At 43.1% G+C, this 19,409-nt stretch overlaps 1 protein-coding gene across 2 annotated transcripts in view; it reads right to left on the bottom strand.

Annotated features, from left to right (window-relative positions):
* Positions 1-19,409, bottom strand: part of slain2 (SLAIN motif family, member 2) — a 115,284-nt gene that overhangs the window by 56,405 nt on the left and 39,470 nt on the right. The gene's annotated exons all lie outside the window — the stretch shown is intronic.

Genomic DNA, 19,409 nt, shown 5'->3' with positions numbered 1-19,409 from the left:
CATGAGGTATTTTCTTTTACTATAGAGGAGTATACCAATTTTCAATACTTTAGACTTATACTTTGCTATATCTCAGAGGCAAATATTGGACTAAATATTGTCCAATGTATTTGTATTTAAGTTCTTAAAGTTAACATAAGTATAACTAAATGCATTTGAAATTAGATACAAATTTTACTTTTCAGGATTCCAATTCAAAAATAGCAAAAGAAAATCTGGATTCCAATTCAAAAGTAGAAAAAATAGAAGAAGTACAAGCTTGAGCTTGTAGATTGGCTATTTTTGCTACTATTGTGTGACATAGAATGGCGTTAAAAGTTAAAATACGGAGAGACAGCAGTATATGCAATGTGGTAGATTTTCAACTGGCATGATTGGTTGGGTCATGTTGGGTTCTAGTTGACACACACACTTTTTATGCCATTGATCTGTTCAGCCAATAGAGGGCAATGTAAACCTATTATTGTTCTTATCCAGGGGGAAATGTTGCAGAACAGCAGCTGTGAGAACTGCTGTGTCAGAGACACACACACACACACACACACACACACACACACACACACACACACACACACACACACACACACACACACACACACACACACACACACACACACACACACACACACACACACACACACACACACACACACAACTGTAACTCAAAGAGTAAAAATGAAACCAAATGGATCTTTACTCTAATTCTCAGAGTGTACAAATGGAACCAAATGGACACTTACGGGTTTGCAACTCTGAGAGTGTACAAATGGACCCTTGCGGGTTCGGGTTGGTAACTCTGAGAGTGTATAAATGGAACCAAATGGACCCTTACAGGTCGGTAACTCTGAGAGTGTACAAATGGAACCAAATGGACCCTTACAGGTCTGTAACTCTGAGTGTGTACAAATGGAACCAAATGGACCCTTACGGGTCTGCAACTCTGAGAGTGTACAAATGGAACCAGAGTGTACAAATGGAACCAAATGGACCCTTACGGGTCTGTAACTCTGAGAGTGTATAAATGGAACCAAATGGACCCTTACGGGTCGGTAACTCTGAGAGTGTACAAATGGAACCAAATGGACCCTTACGGGTCTGTAACTCTGAGAGTGTACTAATGGAACCAAATGGACCCTTACGGGTCTGTAACTCTGAGAGTGTACAAATGGAACCAAATGGAACCTTGCGGGTCTGCAACTCTGAGAGTGTACAAATGGACCCTTGCGGGTCTGTAACTCTGAGAGTGTACAAATGGAACCAAATGTACCCTTACGGGTCTGTAACTCTGAGAGTGTACAAAAGGAACCAAATGGACCCTTACGGGTCGGTAACTCTGAGAGTGTATAAATGGAACCAAATGGACCCTTACGGGTCGGTAACTCTGAGAGTGTACAAATGGAACCAGAGTGTACAAATGGAACCAAATGGACCCTTACGGGTCTGTAACTCTGAGAGTGTATAAATGGAACCAAATGGACCCTTACGGGTCGGTAACTCTGAGAGTGTACAAATGGAACCAAATGGACCCTTACGGGTCTGTAACTCTGAGAGTGTACTAATGGAACCAAATGGACCCTTACGGGTCTGTAACTCTGAGAGTGTACAAATGGAACCAAATGGAACCTTGAGGGTCTGCAACTCTGAGAGTGTACAAATGGACCCTTGCGGGTCTGTAACTCTGAGAGTGTACAAATGGAACCAAATGTACCCTTACGGGTCTCTAACTCTGAGAGTGTACAAAAGGAACCAAATGGACCCTTACGGGTCGTTAACTCTGAGAGTGTATAAATGGAACCAAATGGACCCTTACGGGTCGGTAACTCTGAGAGTGTACAAATGGAACCAAATGGACCCTTGCGGGTCTGCAACTCTGAGAGTGTACAAATGGAACAAAGATGGACCCTTGCGGGTACGGGTCTGTAACTCTGAGAGTGTATAAATGGAACCAAATGGACCCTTACAGGTCTGTAATTCTGAGAGTGTATAAATGGAACCAAATGGACCCTTACGGGTCTGTAACTCTGAGAGTGTACAAATGGAACCAAATGGACCCTTACGGGTCTGTAACTGAGAGTGTACGAATGGAACCAAATGTACCCTTACGGGTCTGTAACTCTGAGAGTGTACGAATGGAACCAAATGGAACCAAATGGACCCTTACGGGTCTGTAACTCTGAGAGTGTACGAATGGAACCAAATGTACCCTTACAGGTCTGTAACTCTGAGAGTGTACGAATGGAACCAAATGGAACCAAATGTACCCTTACGGGTCTGTAACTCTGAGAGTGTACGAATGGAACCAAATGGAACCAAATGGACCCTTACGGGTATGTAACTCTGAGAGTGTATAAATGGAACCAAATGGACCCTTACAGGTCTGTAATTCTGAGAGTGAACAAATGGAACCAAATGGACGCTTACGGGTCTGTAACTCTGAGATTGTACAAATGGACCCTTACTGGTCTTTAACTGTGAGAGTGTACGAATGGAACCAAATGGACCCTTACGGGTCTGTAACTCTGAGAGTGAACAAATGGAACCAAATGGACCCTTACGGGTCTGTAACTCTGAGAGTGTACAAATGGACCCTTACTGGTCTTTAACTGTGAGAGTGTACGAATGGAACCAAATGGACCCTTACGGGTCTGTAACTCTGAGAGTGAACAAATGGAACCAAATGGACCCTTACGGGTCTGTAACTCTGAGAGTGTACAAATGGACCCTTACTGGTCTTTAACTGTGAGAGTGTACGAATGGAACCAAATGGATCCTTGCGGGTCTGTAACTGTGAGAGTGTACGAATGGAACCAAATGGACCCTTGCGGGTCTGCAACTCTGAGAGTGTACGAATGGAACCAAATGGACCCTTACGGGTCCGCAACTCTGAGAGTGTACAAATGGAACCAAATGGACCCTTGCGGGTCCGTAACTCTGAGAGTGTACAAATGGAACCAAATGGACCCTTACAGGTCTTTAACTCTGAGAGTGTACGAATGGAACCAAATGGACCCTTACGGGTCTGCAACTCTGAGATTGTACGAATGGAACCAAATGGACCCTTACGGGTTTGTAACTCTGAGAGTGTACGAATGGAACCAAATGTACCCTTACGGGTCTGCAACTCTGAGTGTGTACGAATGGAATCAAATGGAACCAAATGGACCCTTACGGGTCTGTAACTCTGAGAGTGTACGAATGGAACCAAATGGACCCTTACGGGTATGTAACTCTGAGAGTGTACGAATGGAACCAAATGGGTAACTCTGAGAGTGTACAAATGGAACAAAAATGGACCCTTGCGGGTACGGGTCTGTAACTCTGAGAGTGTATAAATGGAACCAAATGGACCCTTACAGGTCTGTAATTCTGAGAGTGTATAAATGGAACCAAATGGACCCTTACGGGTCTGTAACTCTGAGAGTGTACAAATGGAACCAAATGGACCCTTACGGGTCTGTAACTCTGAGAGTGTACAAATGGACCCTTACGGGTCTGTAACTGTGAGAGTGTACAAATGGAACCAAATGGACCCGTGCGGGTCTGCAACTCTGAGAGTGTACAAATGGAACAAAAATGGACCCTTGCGGGTACGGGTCTGTAACTCTGAGAGTGTATAAATGGAACCAAATGGACCCTTACGGGTCTGTAATTCTGAGAGTGTACAAATGGAACCAAATGGACCCTTACGGGTCTGTAACTCTGAGAGTGTACAAATGGACCCTTACGGGTCTGTAACTGTGAGAGTGTACGAATGGAACCAAATGGACCCTTGCGGGTCTGTAACTGTGAGAGTGTACGAATGGAACCAAATGGACCCTTACGGGTCCGCAACTCTGAGAGTGTACAAATGGAACCAAATGGACCCTTGCGGGTCCGTAACTCTGAGAGTGTACAAATGGAACCAAATGGACCCTTACATGTCCTTAACTCTGAGAGTGTACGAATGGAACCAAATGGACCCTTACGGGTCTGTAACTCTGAGAGTATACGAATGGAACCAAATGAACCCTTACGGGTCTGTAACTCTGAGAGTGTACGAATGGAACCAAATGTACCCTTACGGGTCTGTAACTCTGAGAGTGTACGAATGGAACCAAATGGACCCTTACGGGTATGTAACTCTGAGAGTGTACGAATGGAACCAAATGGGTAACTCTGAGAGTGTACAAATGGAACAAAAATGGACCCTTGCGGGTACGGGTCTGTAACTCTGAGAGTGTATAAATGGAACCAAATGGACCCTTACAGGTCTGTAATTCTGAGAGTGTATAAATGGAACCAAATGGACCCTTACGGGTCTGTAACTCTGAGAGTTTACAAATGGAACCAAATGGACCCTTACGGGTCTGTAACTCTGAGAGTGTACAAATGGACCCTTACGGGTCTGTAACTGTGAGAGTGTACAAATGGAACCAAATGGACCCTTGCGGGTCTGCAACTCTGAGAGTGTACAAATGGAACCAAATGGACCCTTGCGGGTCCGTAACTCTGAGAGTGTACAAATGGAACCAAATGGACCCTTACCGGTCTGTAACTCTGAGAGTGTACGAATGGAACCAAATGGACCCTTACAAGTCTTTACCTCTGAGAGTGTACGAATGGAACCAAATGGACCCTTACGGGTCTGTAACTCTGAGAGTGTACGAATGGAACCAAATGGACCCTTACGGGTCTGTAACTCTGAGAGTGTACGAATGGAACCAAATGGAACCAAATGGACCCTTACGGGTCTGTAACTCTGAGAGTGTACGAATGGAACCAAATGAACCCTTACAGGTCGGTAACTCTGAGAGTGTACAAATGGAACCAAATGGACCCTTACGGGTCTGTAACTCTGAGAATGTACAAATGGAACAAAAATGGACCCTTACAGGTCTTTAACTCTGAGAGTGTACGAATGGAACCAAATGGACCCTTACGGGTCTTTAACTCTGAGAGTGTACGAATGGAACCAAATGGACCCTTGCGGGTCTGCAACTTTGAGAGTGTACAAATGGAACAAAAATGGACCCTTACAGGTCTTTAACTCTGAGAGTGTACGAATGGAACCAAATGGACCCTTACGGGTCTGTAACTCTGAGAGTGTACGAAATGAACCAAATGGACCCTTACGTGTCTGTAACTCTGAGAGTGTACGAATGGAACCAAATGTACCCTTACGGGTCTGTAACTCTGAGAGTGTACGAATGGAACCCATTCAATTCCAATTCAAAAGTAGCAAAAATAGAAGAAGTACAAGCTTGAGCTTGTAGATTGGCTATTTTTGCTACTATTGTGTGACATAGAATGGCGTTAAAAGTTAAAATACGGAGAGACAGCAGTATATGCATATTACGGGTCTGTAACTCTGAGAGTGTACGAATGGAACCAAATGGAACCAAATGGACCCTTACGGGTATGTAACTCTGAGAGTGTATAAATGGAACCAAATGGACCCTTACAGGTCTGTAATTCTGAGAGTGAACAAATGGAACCAAATGGACCCTTACGGGTCTGTAACTCTGAGAGTGTATAAATGGAACCAAATGGACGCTTACGGGTCTGTAACTCTGAGATTGTACAAATGGACCCTTACTGGTCTTTAACTGTGAGAGTGTACGAATGGAACCAAATGGACCCTTACGGGTCTGTAACTCTGAGAGTGTACAAATGGACCCTTACTGGTCTTTAACTGTGAGAGTGTACGAATGGAACCAAATGGACCCTTACGGGTCTGTAACTCTGAGAGTGAACAAATGGAACCAAATGGACCCTTGCGGGTCTGCAACTCTGAGAGTGTACAAATGGACCCTTACTGGTCTTTAACTGTGAGAGTGTACGAATGGAACCAAATGGATCCTTGCGGGTCTGTAACTGTGAGAGTGTACGAATGGAACCAAATGGACCCTTGCGGGTCTGCAACTCTGAGAGTGTACGAATGGAACCAAATGGACCCTTACGGGTCCGCAACTCTGAGAGTGTACAAATGGAACCAAATGGACCCTTGCGGGTCCGTAACTCTGAGAGTGTACAAATGGAACCAAATGGACCCTTACAGGTCTTTAACTCTGAGAGTGTACGAATGGAACCAAATGGACCCTTACGGGTCTGCAACTCTGAGATTGTACGAATGGAACCAAATGGACCCTTACGGGTTTGTAACTCTGAGAGTGTACGAATGGAACCAAATGTACCCTTACGGGTCTGCAACTCTGAGTGTGTACGAATGGAATCAAATGGAACCAAATGGACCCTTACGGGTCTGTAACTCTGAGAGTGTACGAATGGAACCAAATGGACCCTTACGGGTATGTAACTCTGAGAGTGTACGAATGGAACCAAATGGGTAACTCTGAGAGTGTACAAATGGAACAAAAATGGACCCTTGCGGGTACGGGTCTGTAACTCTGAGAGTGTATAAATGGAACCAAATGGACCCTTACAGGTCTGTAATTCAGAGAGTGTATAAATGGAACCAAATGGACCCTTACGGGTCTGTAACTCTGAGAGTGTACAAATGGAACCAAATGGACCCTTACGGGTCTGTAACTCTGAGAGTGTACAAATGGACCCTTACGGGTCTGTAACTGTGAGAGTGTACAAATGGAACCAAATGGACCCGTGCGGGTCTGCAACTCTGAGAGTGTACAAATGGAACAAAAATGGACCCTTGCGGGTACGGGTCTGTAACTCTGAGAGTGTATAAATGGAACCAAATGGACCCTTACGGGTCTGTAATTCTGAGAGTGTACAAATGGAACCAAATGGACCCTTACGGGTCTGTAACTCTGAGAGTGTACAAATGGACCCTTACGGGTCTGTAACTGTGAGAGTGTACGAATGGAACCAAATGGACCCTTGCGGGTCTGTAACTGTGAGAGTGTACGAATGGAACCAAATGGACCCTTACGGGTCCGCAACTCTGAGAGTGTACAAATGGAACCAAATGGACCCTTGCGGGTCCGTAACTCTGAGAGTGTACAAATGGAACCAAATGGACCCTTACATGTCCTTAACTCTGAGAGTGTACGAATGGAACCAAATGGACCCTTACGGGTCTGTAACTCTGAGAGTATACGAATGGAACCAAATGAACCCTTACGGGTCTGTAACTCTGAGAGTGTACGAATGGAACCAAATGTACCCTTACGGGTCTGTAACTCTGAGAGTGTACGAATGGAATCAAGTGGAACCAAATGGACCCTTACGGGTCTGTAACTCTGAGAGTGTACGAATGGAACCAAATGGACCCTTACGGGTATGTAACTCTGAGAGTGTACGAATGGAACCAAATGGGTAACTCTGAGAGTGTACAAATGGAACAAAAATGGACCCTTGCGGGTACGGGTCTGTAACTCTGAGAGTGTATAAATGGAACCAAATGGACCCTTACAGGTCTGTAATTCTGAGAGTGTATAAATGGAACCAAATGGACCCTTACGGGTCTGTAACTCTGAGAGTGTACAAATGGACCCTTACGGGTCTGTAACTGTGAGAGTGTACGAATGGAACCAAATGGACCCTTGCGGGTCTGCAACTCTGAGAGTGTACAAATGGAACCAAATGGACCCTTGCGGGTCCGTAACTCTGAGAGTGTACAAATGGAACCAAATGGACCCTTACCGGTCTGTAACTCTGAGAGTGTACGAATGGAACCAAATGGACCCTTACAAGTCTTTACCTCTGAGAGTGTACGAATGGAACCAAATGGACCCTTACGGGTCTGTAACTCTGAGAGTGTACGAATGGAACCAAATGGACCCTTACGGGTCTGTAACTCTGAGAGTGTACGAATGGAACCAAATGGACCCTTACGGGTCTGTAACTCTGAGAGTGTACGAATGGAACCAAATGAACCCTTACAGGTCGGTAACTCTGAGAGTGTACAAATGAAACCAAATGGACCCTTACGGGTCTGTAACTCTGAGAATGTACAAATGGAACAAAAATGGACCCTTACAGGTCTTTAACTCTGAGAGTGTACGAATGGAACCAAATGGACCCTTACGGGTCTTTAACTCTGAGAGTGTACGAATGGAACCAAATGGACCCTTGCGGGTCTGCAACTCTGAGAGTGTACAAATGGAACAAAAATGGACCCTTACAGGTCTTTAACTCTGAGAGTGTACGAATGGAACCAAATGGACCCTTACGGGTCTGTAACTCTGAGAGTGTACGAAATGAACCAAATGGACCCTAAAGTATCATTCATAGTCGGACGTAAGGAGACGTAACGAGCGCCAGCGCTCCTTGCGTTTTTGCGTCCGTGCAGTCGACATTCACCGTCAGGCCGACGTACGTTCGTTTGTACGTTGGCTGTAGTACCAGTGGATCCCGTTGGCAGTATAAGGAAAAAAGTTTTCCTCGGGCCCTCTTTCTCCAAAAAAAAGACCCACGTTGGTTGGTGGAAGTACTTGAGTAAATGTACTTAAGTACTTTATAGACTCGTCGATCCACGGTCTGTGACAATATATAGCATATATAGCACAGTGCAGTAGGGGTCGAAACTCACGTTTTGTAGACAACCATTGTTTTTGTCTAGTTTGTGGACTAGTTTGTGTCTTTTATTGCGTTGTTTTGGCTAGATGCTACAATGGTAGCTTCATGTTGTTAGCTGCGCTAATGCCAGCTGGCTGAGTTGCCAGGTTTTGTGAGAAAAATAAGCAACCAGGTCTATGAAAACAAGCCCAAAAGAATCGACTAGGATATAGCAGATCTACAATATATGTTTGAGAATCACTGGTTTAAATAATAATTGGCCCAAATAAGCAACTACACTTTAGAAACAAGCCCAAATAAAACCGCAACCACCAATACAAAATTGCTTGTTTGTTTACAAGCAACTTTACAGAAAAATAAGCCCAAAGTCGCTTATAATAAGTAGACATGGCAACATTATGGGTACGGCGGTACATACTAGTGGCCATCTAGTGGAGGAATAGGTGTATTACGCCGGTACACTTTAAAATAAATAAAATAACCCCTAAATAACGTGAGCAACTATGCATGCGTCCGTAAAGAACGGACGGAATCCCTCACCCCCTGACGCACGTTTTAGACCCATCTAGGGACTATGAACGGGCCTTTACGGGTCTGTAACTCTGAGAGTGTACGAATGGAACCAAATGTACCCTTACGGGTCTGTAACTCTGAGAGTGTACGAATGGAACCAAATGGAACCAAATGGACCCTTACGGGTCTGTAACTCTGAGAGTGTACGAATGGAACCAAATGGAACCAAATGGACCCTTACGGGTCTGTAACTCTGAGAGTGTACGAATGGAACCAAATGGACCCTTACGGGTCTGTAACTCTGAGAGTGTACGAATGGAACAAAATTGACCCTTACGGGTCTGTAAATCTGAGAGTGTACATATGGAACCAAATGGACCCTTACAGGTCTGTAACTCTGAGAGTGCACAAATGGAACCAAATGGACCCTTACGGGTCGGTAACTCTTAGAGTGTATAAATGGAACCAAATGGACCCTTGCAGGTCTGTAACTGTGATTGTACAAATGGAACCAAATGGACCCTTACGGTCTGTAATTGTGAGAGTGTACAAATGGAACCAAATGGACCCTTACGGGTCTGTAACTGTGAGAGTGTACAAATGGAACCAAATGGACCCTTGCGGGTCTGTAACTGTGAGTGTACAAATGGAACCAAATGGACCCTTACGGGTCTGTAACTGTGAGAGTGTACAAATGGAACCAAATGGACCCTTACGGGTCGGTAACTCTGAGAGTGTATAAATGGAACCAAATGGACCCTTGCGGGTATGTAACTCTGAGAGTGTACAAATGGAACCAAATGGACCCGTGTGGGTCTGCAACTCTGAGAGTGTACAAATGGAACAAAAATGGACCCTTGCGGGTCTGTAACTCTGAGAGTGTATAAATGGAACCAAATGGACCCTTACGGGTCTGTAATTCTGAGAGTGTACAAATGGAACCAAATGGACCCTTGCGGGTCTGCAACCCTGAGAGTGTGCAAATGGAACAAAAATGGACCCTTACAGGTCTTTAACTCTGAGAGTGTACGAATGGAACCAAATGGACCCTTACGGGTCTTTAACTCTGAGAGTGTACGAATGGAACCAAATGTACCCTTACGGGTCTGTAACTCTGAGAGTGTACGAATGGAACCAAATGGAACCAAATGGATCCTTACGGGTCTGTAACTCTGAGAGTGTACGAATGGAACCAAATGGACCCTTACGGGTATGTAACTCTGAGAGTGTACGAATGGAACCAAATGGACCCTTACGGGTCTGTAACTCTGAGAGTGTACGAATGGAACAAAATTGACCCTTACGGGTCTGTAAATCTGAGAGTGTACATATGGAACCAAATGGACCCTTACAGGTCTGTAACTCTGAGAGTGTACAAATGGAACCAAATGGACCCTTACGGGTCTGTAACTCTGAGAGTGTACGAATGGAACAAAATTGACCCTTACGGGTCTGTAAATCTGAGAGTGTACATATGGAACCAAATGGACCCTTACGGGTCGGTAACTCTTAGAGTGTACAAATGGAACCAAATGGACCCTTACGGGTCTGCCTTTTGTGAGAGTGTACAAATGGAACCAAATGGACCCTTACGGGTCTGTAACTGTGAGAGTGTACAAATGGAACCAAATGGACCCTTGCGGGTCTGTAACTGTGTGTGTACAAATGGAACCAAATGGACCCTTACGGGTCTGTAACTGTGAGAGTGTACAAATGGAACCAAATGGACCCTTACGGGTCGGTAACTCTGAGAGTGTATAAATGGAACCAAATGGACCCTTGCGGGTATGTAACTCTGAGAGTGTACAAATGGAACCAAATGGACCCGTGCGGGTCTGCAACTCTGAGAGTGTACAAATGGAACAAAAATGGACCCTTGCGGGTACGGGTCTGTAACTCTGAGAGTGTATAAATGGAACCAAATGGACCCTTACGGGTCTGTAATTCTGAGAGTGTGTAAATGGAGCCAAATGGACCCTTACGGGTCTGTAACTCTGAGAGTGTACACATGGAACCAAATGGACCCTTACGGGTCTGTAACTCTGAGAGTGTACACATGGAACCAAATGGACCCTTACGGGTCTGTAACTGTGAGAGTGTGCAAATGGAACCAAATGGACCCTTACGGGTCGGTAACTGTGAGAGTGTATAAATGGAACCAAATGGACCCTTGCGGGTCTGTAACTCTGAGAGTGTACGAATGGAACCAAATGGACCCTTACGGGTCTGTAACTCTGAGAGTGTACGAATGGAACCAAATGGACCCTTACGGGTCTGTAACTCTGAGAGTGTACACATGGAACCAAATGGACCCTTACAGGTCTGTAACTCTGAGAGTGTACGAATGGAACCAAATGGAACCAAATGGATCCTTACGGGTCTGTAACTCTGAGAGTGTACGAATGGAACCAAATGGACCCTTACGGGTATGTAACTCTGAGAGTGTACGAATGGAACCAAATGGACCCTTACGGGTCTGTAACTCTGAGAGTGTACGAATGGAACAAAATTGACCCTTACGGGTCTGTAAATCTGAGAGTGTACAAATGGAACCAAATGGACCCTTACAGGTCTGTAACTCTGAGAGTGTACAAATGGAACCAAATGGACCCTTACGGGTCTGTAACTCTGAGAGTGTACGAATGGAACAAAATTGACCCTTACGGGTCTGTAAATCTGAGAGTGTACATATGGAACCAAATGGACCCTTACGGGTCGGTAACTCTTAGAGTGTACAAATGGAACCAAATGGACCCTTACGGGTCTGCCTTTTGTGAGAGTGTACAAATGGAACCAAATGGACCCTTACGGGTCTGTAACTGTGAGAGTGTACAAATGGAACCAAATGGACCCTTGCGGGTCTGTAACTGTGTGTGTACAAATGGAACCAAATGGACCCTTACGGGTCTGTAACTGTGAGAGTGTACAAATGGAACCAAATGGACCCTTACGGGTCGGTAACTCTGAGAGTGTATAAATGGAACCAAATGGACCCTTGCGGGTATGTAACTCTGAGAGTGTACAAATGGAACCAAATGGACCCGTGCGGGTCTGCAACTCTGAGAGTGTACAAATGGAACAAAAATGGACCCTTGCGGGTACGGGTCTGTAACTCTGAGAGTGTATAAATGGAACCAAATGGACCCTTACGGGTCTGTAATTCTGAGAGTGTGTAAATGGAGCCAAATGGACCCTTACGGGTCTGTAACTCTGAGAGTGTACACATGGAACCAAATGGACCCTTACGGGTCTGTAACTGTGAGAGTGTGCAAATGGAACCAAATGGACCCTTACGGGTCGGTAACTGTGAGAGTGTATAAATGGAACCAAATGGACCCTTGCGGGTCTGTAACTCTGAGAGTGTACGAATGGAACCAAATGGACCCTTACGGGTCTGTAACTCTGAGAGTGTACGAATGGAACCAAATGGACCCTTACGGGTCTGTAACTCTGAGAGTGTACACATGGAACCAAATGGACCCTTACGGGTCTGTAACTCTGAGAGTGTACACATAGAACCAAATGGACCCTTACGGGTCTGTAACTCTGAGAGTGTACGAATGGAACCAAATGGACCCTTGCGGGTCTGCAACTCTGAGAGTGTACGAATGGAACCAAATGGACCCTTACTGGTCTGTAACTCTGAGAGTGTACGAATGGAACCAAATGGATCTTTACGGGTCTGTAACTCTGAGAGTGTACACATGGAACCAAATGGACCCTTACGGATCTGTAACTCTGAGAGTGTACACATGGAACCAAATGGACCCTAACAGGTCTGTAACTCTGAGAGTGTACACATGGAACCAAATGGACCCTTATGGGTCGGTAACTCTGAGAGTGTATAAATGGAACCAAATGGACCCTTGCGGGTCTGCAACTCTGAGAGTGTACAAGTGGAACAAAAATGGACCCTTGCGGGTACGGGTCTGTAACTCTGAGAGTGTACAAATGGAACCAAATGGACCCTTACGGGTCCGTATCTCTGAGAGTGTGCAAATGGAAACAAATGGACCCTTACAGGTCTGTAACTCTGAGAGTGTACACATGAAACCAAATGGACCCTTACAGGTCTGTAACTCTGAGAGTGTACACATGAAACCAAATGGACCCTTACAGGTCTGTAACTCGGAGAGTGTACAAATGGAACCAAATGGTCCCTTACAGGTCTGTAACTCTGAGAGTTAATGATGAACATAATTGTAATACTGTGATGTTAATACATTGTATGTGCTTCTCTCCAGTTTCCAGGTATGAACAACAATCACAACTTCCAGCGACACCCCAACCCTCCTCCGGTGGCATTGTAAGTCTGCATTTTTTTTATATTGATGTCATAATAACTGAAACTTTCCAACGGTGATATAAATGTAATCCACGGTCTTTGTAATAAACAATCAGGCTGAAGGCAAGGAGGTGGAATTATGTTTTGTCCGTCCGTCCGTCCGTCCGTCCGTCCGTCCGTCCGTCCACAGCTAGTCTCACAAACCACCAATCATCAGTGTCAATATGTAGACCATTGGTTCTCACATTTTTGGGGCTCAGAATGTTTTCATCCACGGCACCCCTAACTTGCATTGTTACTAACTGCTATAACTCTTGAACCGTAGGTCATACAATCAACATCTTTCCTCCCCTGGATTCCTTGGATCATGACGCAACATATATTTGTGCCATATTACAATTTGAGTGTTCTTCAAAACACATTTTTGCTACTTCTCCTACAGATTGTGCCCAAAACTCACACAAATTGGAACACAGTATCTCTAGGGTCGAGTGATCAAAATGAATGTGATTTTTCAGATCCCATTCCAATTAGCTATGACTGCCTTCCAAAGTTTGCAGGCTTGGATAGGCAACTCGGCCTGGCGGAGGCCTGCGCTCAGAGGAGCACACTTTCTAGTTAAACTTGCAAAATGCCCTGAGTGTTTGTCCCCAACAAACCACTTCTCTCCATTTGTCCTCCATGTTTTCCTACCATTTGCAGAATGCTGCCAAATGAGATCCTTGACAAGATCAAGCAGTTCTACGTCCAGTGCCAGGGGAAAGAGGACAAGTTCACTAAACTCTGTAACATGTATGGATGCATGACCCTCGCATGGGTCCTGATCTTCTGCAAGGTGAGTCATAAACCTTAATTCTTTTACATTGCAAAAGTACTTGTCCTAAACCAGGGGTCCTCAACATTTTTCAGGCCAAGGACCCCCTTGCTGAGAGATGAAGCAGGGACCCCCACTACATATTGTATAAAATTGTGTTGCAGATTAAACCTTTTCATAGATAGCTTCATAGACACTATCATATCATCAGTGTTGTGTTGGATTCATGTTCATTTGTAATTTCAGACATTTAACCACTTAAACCGGCAATACTTGAGTGCTTGTAGATCTGCACTTTTTGGCTAAATGTCTCCTCAGAATAGGGATGCTATAGGGTTCAAGTGGTTAATGTAACCACCACATAAAGATTTGGCGACCCCCATGTAGTAACTCCGAGGACCCCCTAGGGGTCCCCGGACCCCCTGTTGAAGACCCCTGTCCTTCCTTCTGTATTGACTTGAGTTATGGTGACATATGTAGCCCTGAAACATGACTGTCATATCATGACAGTCATGACGAAACTTCAACCTGGTGTTTGCACTTTCTCCATTTTTGGTCCGTATGTCTACATAAACGTTCAGATATCAAATATAAAGTGCTTAACCCATGGCCATGGATGTTACAATTATGTACGGTCACTCAGAAGTACCTGTATATTCCGTATTGTTCAATAAAAAGCATTTTAATCCGATCTGTGGCAATTTTCCCTGTATTTCCTCCATATGCTTTCAACTACGCAACCCTATCGGTTGGGATGTATACTGCACTCTGATAGGTCACCAGAGATTTCGACCCAGGACAACTCGCCCAACCGCAAATTCGAGTCAGTTCGACCCAAATTTACCGGGTCGAATTATCTTTACTTTACTTTACTTTATTTGTTTATTTAGACAGGACAGAGCATATTAATGAACGTCACATGAACGTAAATACACCGGGATTAGCAAAGATGCTAATTTTCATCCGCAGTCCTCACACAAAACAGAAAAACAGAAAAACAATAACATCAGAAAACAGACAAACGGTGTAACCCCTAGAGGGTAGTAGAGTACAAGGTGACGGTGGTGATTAAGATTGAGTATATTTAAGAGTAAATATTGTAAGCATGCTCCCCCAGTTGCATACTTTTTTTTAAATACGTTTTTTTGTAAACCTTCTTTTCTAAATGAAATAATAATGTATGCCTCATTGTAATGAGTATATTTAAGAGTAAATATTGTAAGCATGCTCCCCCAGTTGCATACTTTTTTAAGAAGGTTTTTTTGTAAACCTTTTCTAAATGAAATAATAATGTATGCCTTATTGTAATGTTGTCTGTTTTGTCCTCCTCTCCTCTAAAATCATTTGAAAGTAGCAGATCTACAGTAGTCCCCATCATTAAACACAACACAAGAGGTGAAATGAATTAACGTAACTGTTATTTTATTTGACAAAACAGGGCAGTGTAAAACAATTTCAAGTCAAAAATAGTAGTATATACAAAAAAATGTGAAATAAAATGTATATTACAAAAAGGCTGAGTCTGATTGAATGTGCACTATTTCAGGAATGTGATCGTTGATGGCCTGTGTCTCTGTAAATAAAAACACCAACACAATAATTGTTTGGTAAATCAATGTACATATTATTATTAGTATGTCTCTGTCTCTCTCTCTCTCTCTATGTCTCTCTCTGTCTCTCTCTCTCGCGGTCCGGGTCGAAATGTCAGGTCCAAGCGGGTCGAGAGCGGGTCGAATGGTCCGGGTCGAATCGTCCTGGGTCGAAATCTCTGGTGACCCTCTGATACATTATAACTCTATGAGAAAATGGCCACCGACCGGATTAAAATGCTTTTTATTGAACAATACGGAATATACGGGTACTTCTGAGTGACAGCACATAATTTTAACATCCGTGGCCATGGGTTAAGCACTTTATATTTGAAATATGAACATTTATGTTGATGTACGGGCCAAAAAGGGAAAAAGTGCAAACACCAGGTTGAAGTTTCGCCATGACGGTCGCGAGAGACGACCGTCATGGCGAACCATGGCTAAACAACATGTTGACTTGCTTTCAGTCCCGCGCTGTGGCCGCCTGGCTGACTGCAAAGCTGAGGAAGGAGGGGCACCAGGTGGCGCTGCTGAGCAGAGACATGACTGAGGTACAGAGAGCTGCGTCCATCCAGCGCTTCAGGGACGGCAAAGAGAAAATACTGGTGACCACAAGTGATTGTTTTGTCAGAGGTAAATACATTACTAGCATTGTGAAATTCACAATTCCCCCTCTTCTGTTGTTTAACAGCTGATGGTGTGGTGGTTGGTGGGGGTGGGTGGGACCGCCTAGAAAATTAGATGCTGCATCTCAAGGGGCTATCACTTCAATACAAATAAAAAAATAATGTTTTCCAAAGTTCATAACAATGTATAGGTGTTCCAGGTCTAAGACAAATCACTTTTGTGTATATTGCTCACACAGACGTTGATGCAGAACGGCTGTCCATGGTGGTGAACTTTGACCTGCCTGTGGACACGGATGGGAACGCTGACATGGTGTCGTACCTTCAACGGATCGGCCGCACAGGGAATGTTCGCAGGTGGTTCGCCTTCAACATGGCGGACAACCAACAGGACAACATTATCTATCAAATTCAGGGATATTTCAGTATGTTTTATTTCATTTTACTTATCAATTTGAGATTGATGTTACTACAAGACAATGATTATTTGGATCTTTTTAAACCCTTACCAATAGTTTTTTTTCTCCTCCTGTAGGCAGTAAAGGCAGGACCATCTCCCAGGTTGACGCTGAAGACGTTGACGCACTTCAGGCTCTTGATAATCTGTATTAATCTTTCCAAGTCGGCCATCCCACCCATGACCTTAAAATTGCATTGCCACAGGTCACAGGTGGATGTATTTATGTGACACTTTCAGGGATTTTTGTCCATTGGTTTCTTTTGTTTTTTTTGGCCGTTGTCAATTATTTATTTTGATTATTGGTAGAGGTCTGTCAGTCATTTCTTTGTATAATTAGTTTATCTGGCCTGTGAAACTTGTTTACAAAGCCTAAAAGTCAAACAGATTTTTTGATTTATTATTTATAACTAACAATGTTCAAAGCCAAATACACAAGTCATTAATATCATCAATAATTTCTATGACAATGAATTTGCACTAAATTGTAATGACGGTCCTAGTGTCTATATAGTAATTATGTATGTGCCTTAATTGGATCAAAGAGTACTTTGCTGGCCAAGCTCTTGTTCACACTGCAGTCAAATCTGATTGGTTTCTCTGATCTGGTTTAAACAACTTGACTTAACAGTATCTGATTTATTCTTTTTTGTTGACGAGATTCCATAAAACCAATCCAACTTCAATCTGAATACGTAGGCCAGAAATCAGATTTCAGCTGCCAGTGTGAACATAGCCTTCTTAACCAGGCACATTATTTCTGTAAGAACAAATCATTTTATACAAAAATGTCTTTATATATTTCATAACATGCATACTTTGATATGAACTTTTTTTATTTTCATAAAATAAAATATTTTATGAACACCTGAATCTTTGCAGTTTTCTTAATAGCTGTATACTTTTATTAAATCCTTGGGTCAGGCTCATTAATAGCTCAGTCTAATCAGCTGTGTGTTTAATATATGCATTATGATGTTAATAACAGGACATATACAGTATGACGCTCTATGACCAATACTATGAATGTTTTACCAAATGATCACCTTTTGTAAAGTTCCATCCTATCAGAACATACACAAAGAGACAAGCGGAGCTTGTGTCCAAGGTTGCTATCGTTAACTACATCTAAAGAAAACACTTTTTATTTGACTGAAACAAAATAAAAATGAGGCTTTTATACTAACTGAATCAGTATTGTCTGGTTAGAAAACAAATGAAAACGAACTGCATCATATGTTCTTGAAGGAGGTTCAGTCACTTTCACCTGCAATAGTGATGCCAACCACAAAGTAAAAGCAGAACATTATAAACTGCACAGAGATCAGAGGTTTGTGACATCAGCACAGAGTCACAACATCTCTAACATCCAGAAACAGCACAGAGGACAGTACAGCTGTCAGGCTCACCATGACATCAACGCAACCATGTCTGCTCCAGTACCTCTTGAAGTTCACTGTGAGTATGGTCACGTTTGATGTTCTCTAAACTTAGAATTGTAAAGACAATAAAATCTGTGAAATCTATTGTATTGACATACCCCAATATAAAGATTGATTAAAATAATATAGTATTCATTAAAATAAATCCCATGTTATTGATTTTTGTTATTGTTCTTGTTTTTAGAATTGCTAGTTTTGTTGAATCTATTGTCAAAACAACTTTATTATGAATGGTAAATGAACAAATTATTGTGTTGCTCTGAAAGATTACTTCCTGCAAAACCAAATCAAATTTGAGTTTTATGTATGTATATTTCAATCAACTTCAGGTAGCCTACTGCAATATTGAATTAGACAAATACCAGCAAATATAACACAATAAAGAAATAATATAATCATTTATAAAAATAAAAGATCAGAATACATTCAGAATATCAATGCAAACTCTAGACAGTACAACTGTCAGCCAGGTGACAAACAAACATGGATCCCAAATGTCATCACCCTACTCTTTATGTTCTGTGTAAAAAAAGAAAAAGAAAATAAACAATTGCATAGTGAATCACTCATAATCTAATCTAGATACATTTTGAATATAGCAATACCTAGTGTATGATCAAATGTTACTTGTCTTTTGATGTTTCTATCAAGATGCACCAGTGAATGTGTTGGTGGAGGTCAGTCCACCAGACAGTCCAGCAGAGGGCAGCAGTGTGAACTTGACCTGCAGCAGTGATGCTAACCCACCAGTACACAACTACACCTGGTACAAGAGGACTGGGCCTCCTGGTTCCAGCTCCCTGGTCCAGCTAGGGTCAGGACAGGTGCTGGTTCTGGCCTCTCTGCAGCCCTCCCACACTGGACTGTACTTTTGTCACACCAGGAACTCACTGGGAGAAAACAACTCTACTGAGGTGCTGCTGCACATGGACACAATAGACAGTGAGTAGACAGAGGAAGATATTGGAAGGAATGATTGGAATAACATGTACTTTACAGTCTTTCTGTAACCTGATAACTAAATATACTAAAGGTTAAAATGCAGTTTTAGATGTAGTTTTAGATTTAAGATATATAAAGAACTAGAAACCCACACTGTAAATAATGTTGATTGATTGTTGTTGTTGTCTTGTCATTCTTCGTGTTGGTATTGGAGTCAATGTGTTGGCAGTGCTGCTGCTTCCTTTGGTTATGTGGTGGGC

This window comes from Gymnoscopelus braueri, assembly GCF_963280865.1.
Source record: "Gymnoscopelus braueri genome assembly, chromosome: 6".
NCBI classification, from domain to species: Eukaryota; Metazoa; Chordata; class Actinopteri; order Myctophiformes; family Myctophidae; genus Gymnoscopelus; species Gymnoscopelus braueri.
Note: the sequence above shows the minus strand (reverse complement) of the source record. Positions and strands in the feature narration are given on the sequence as shown.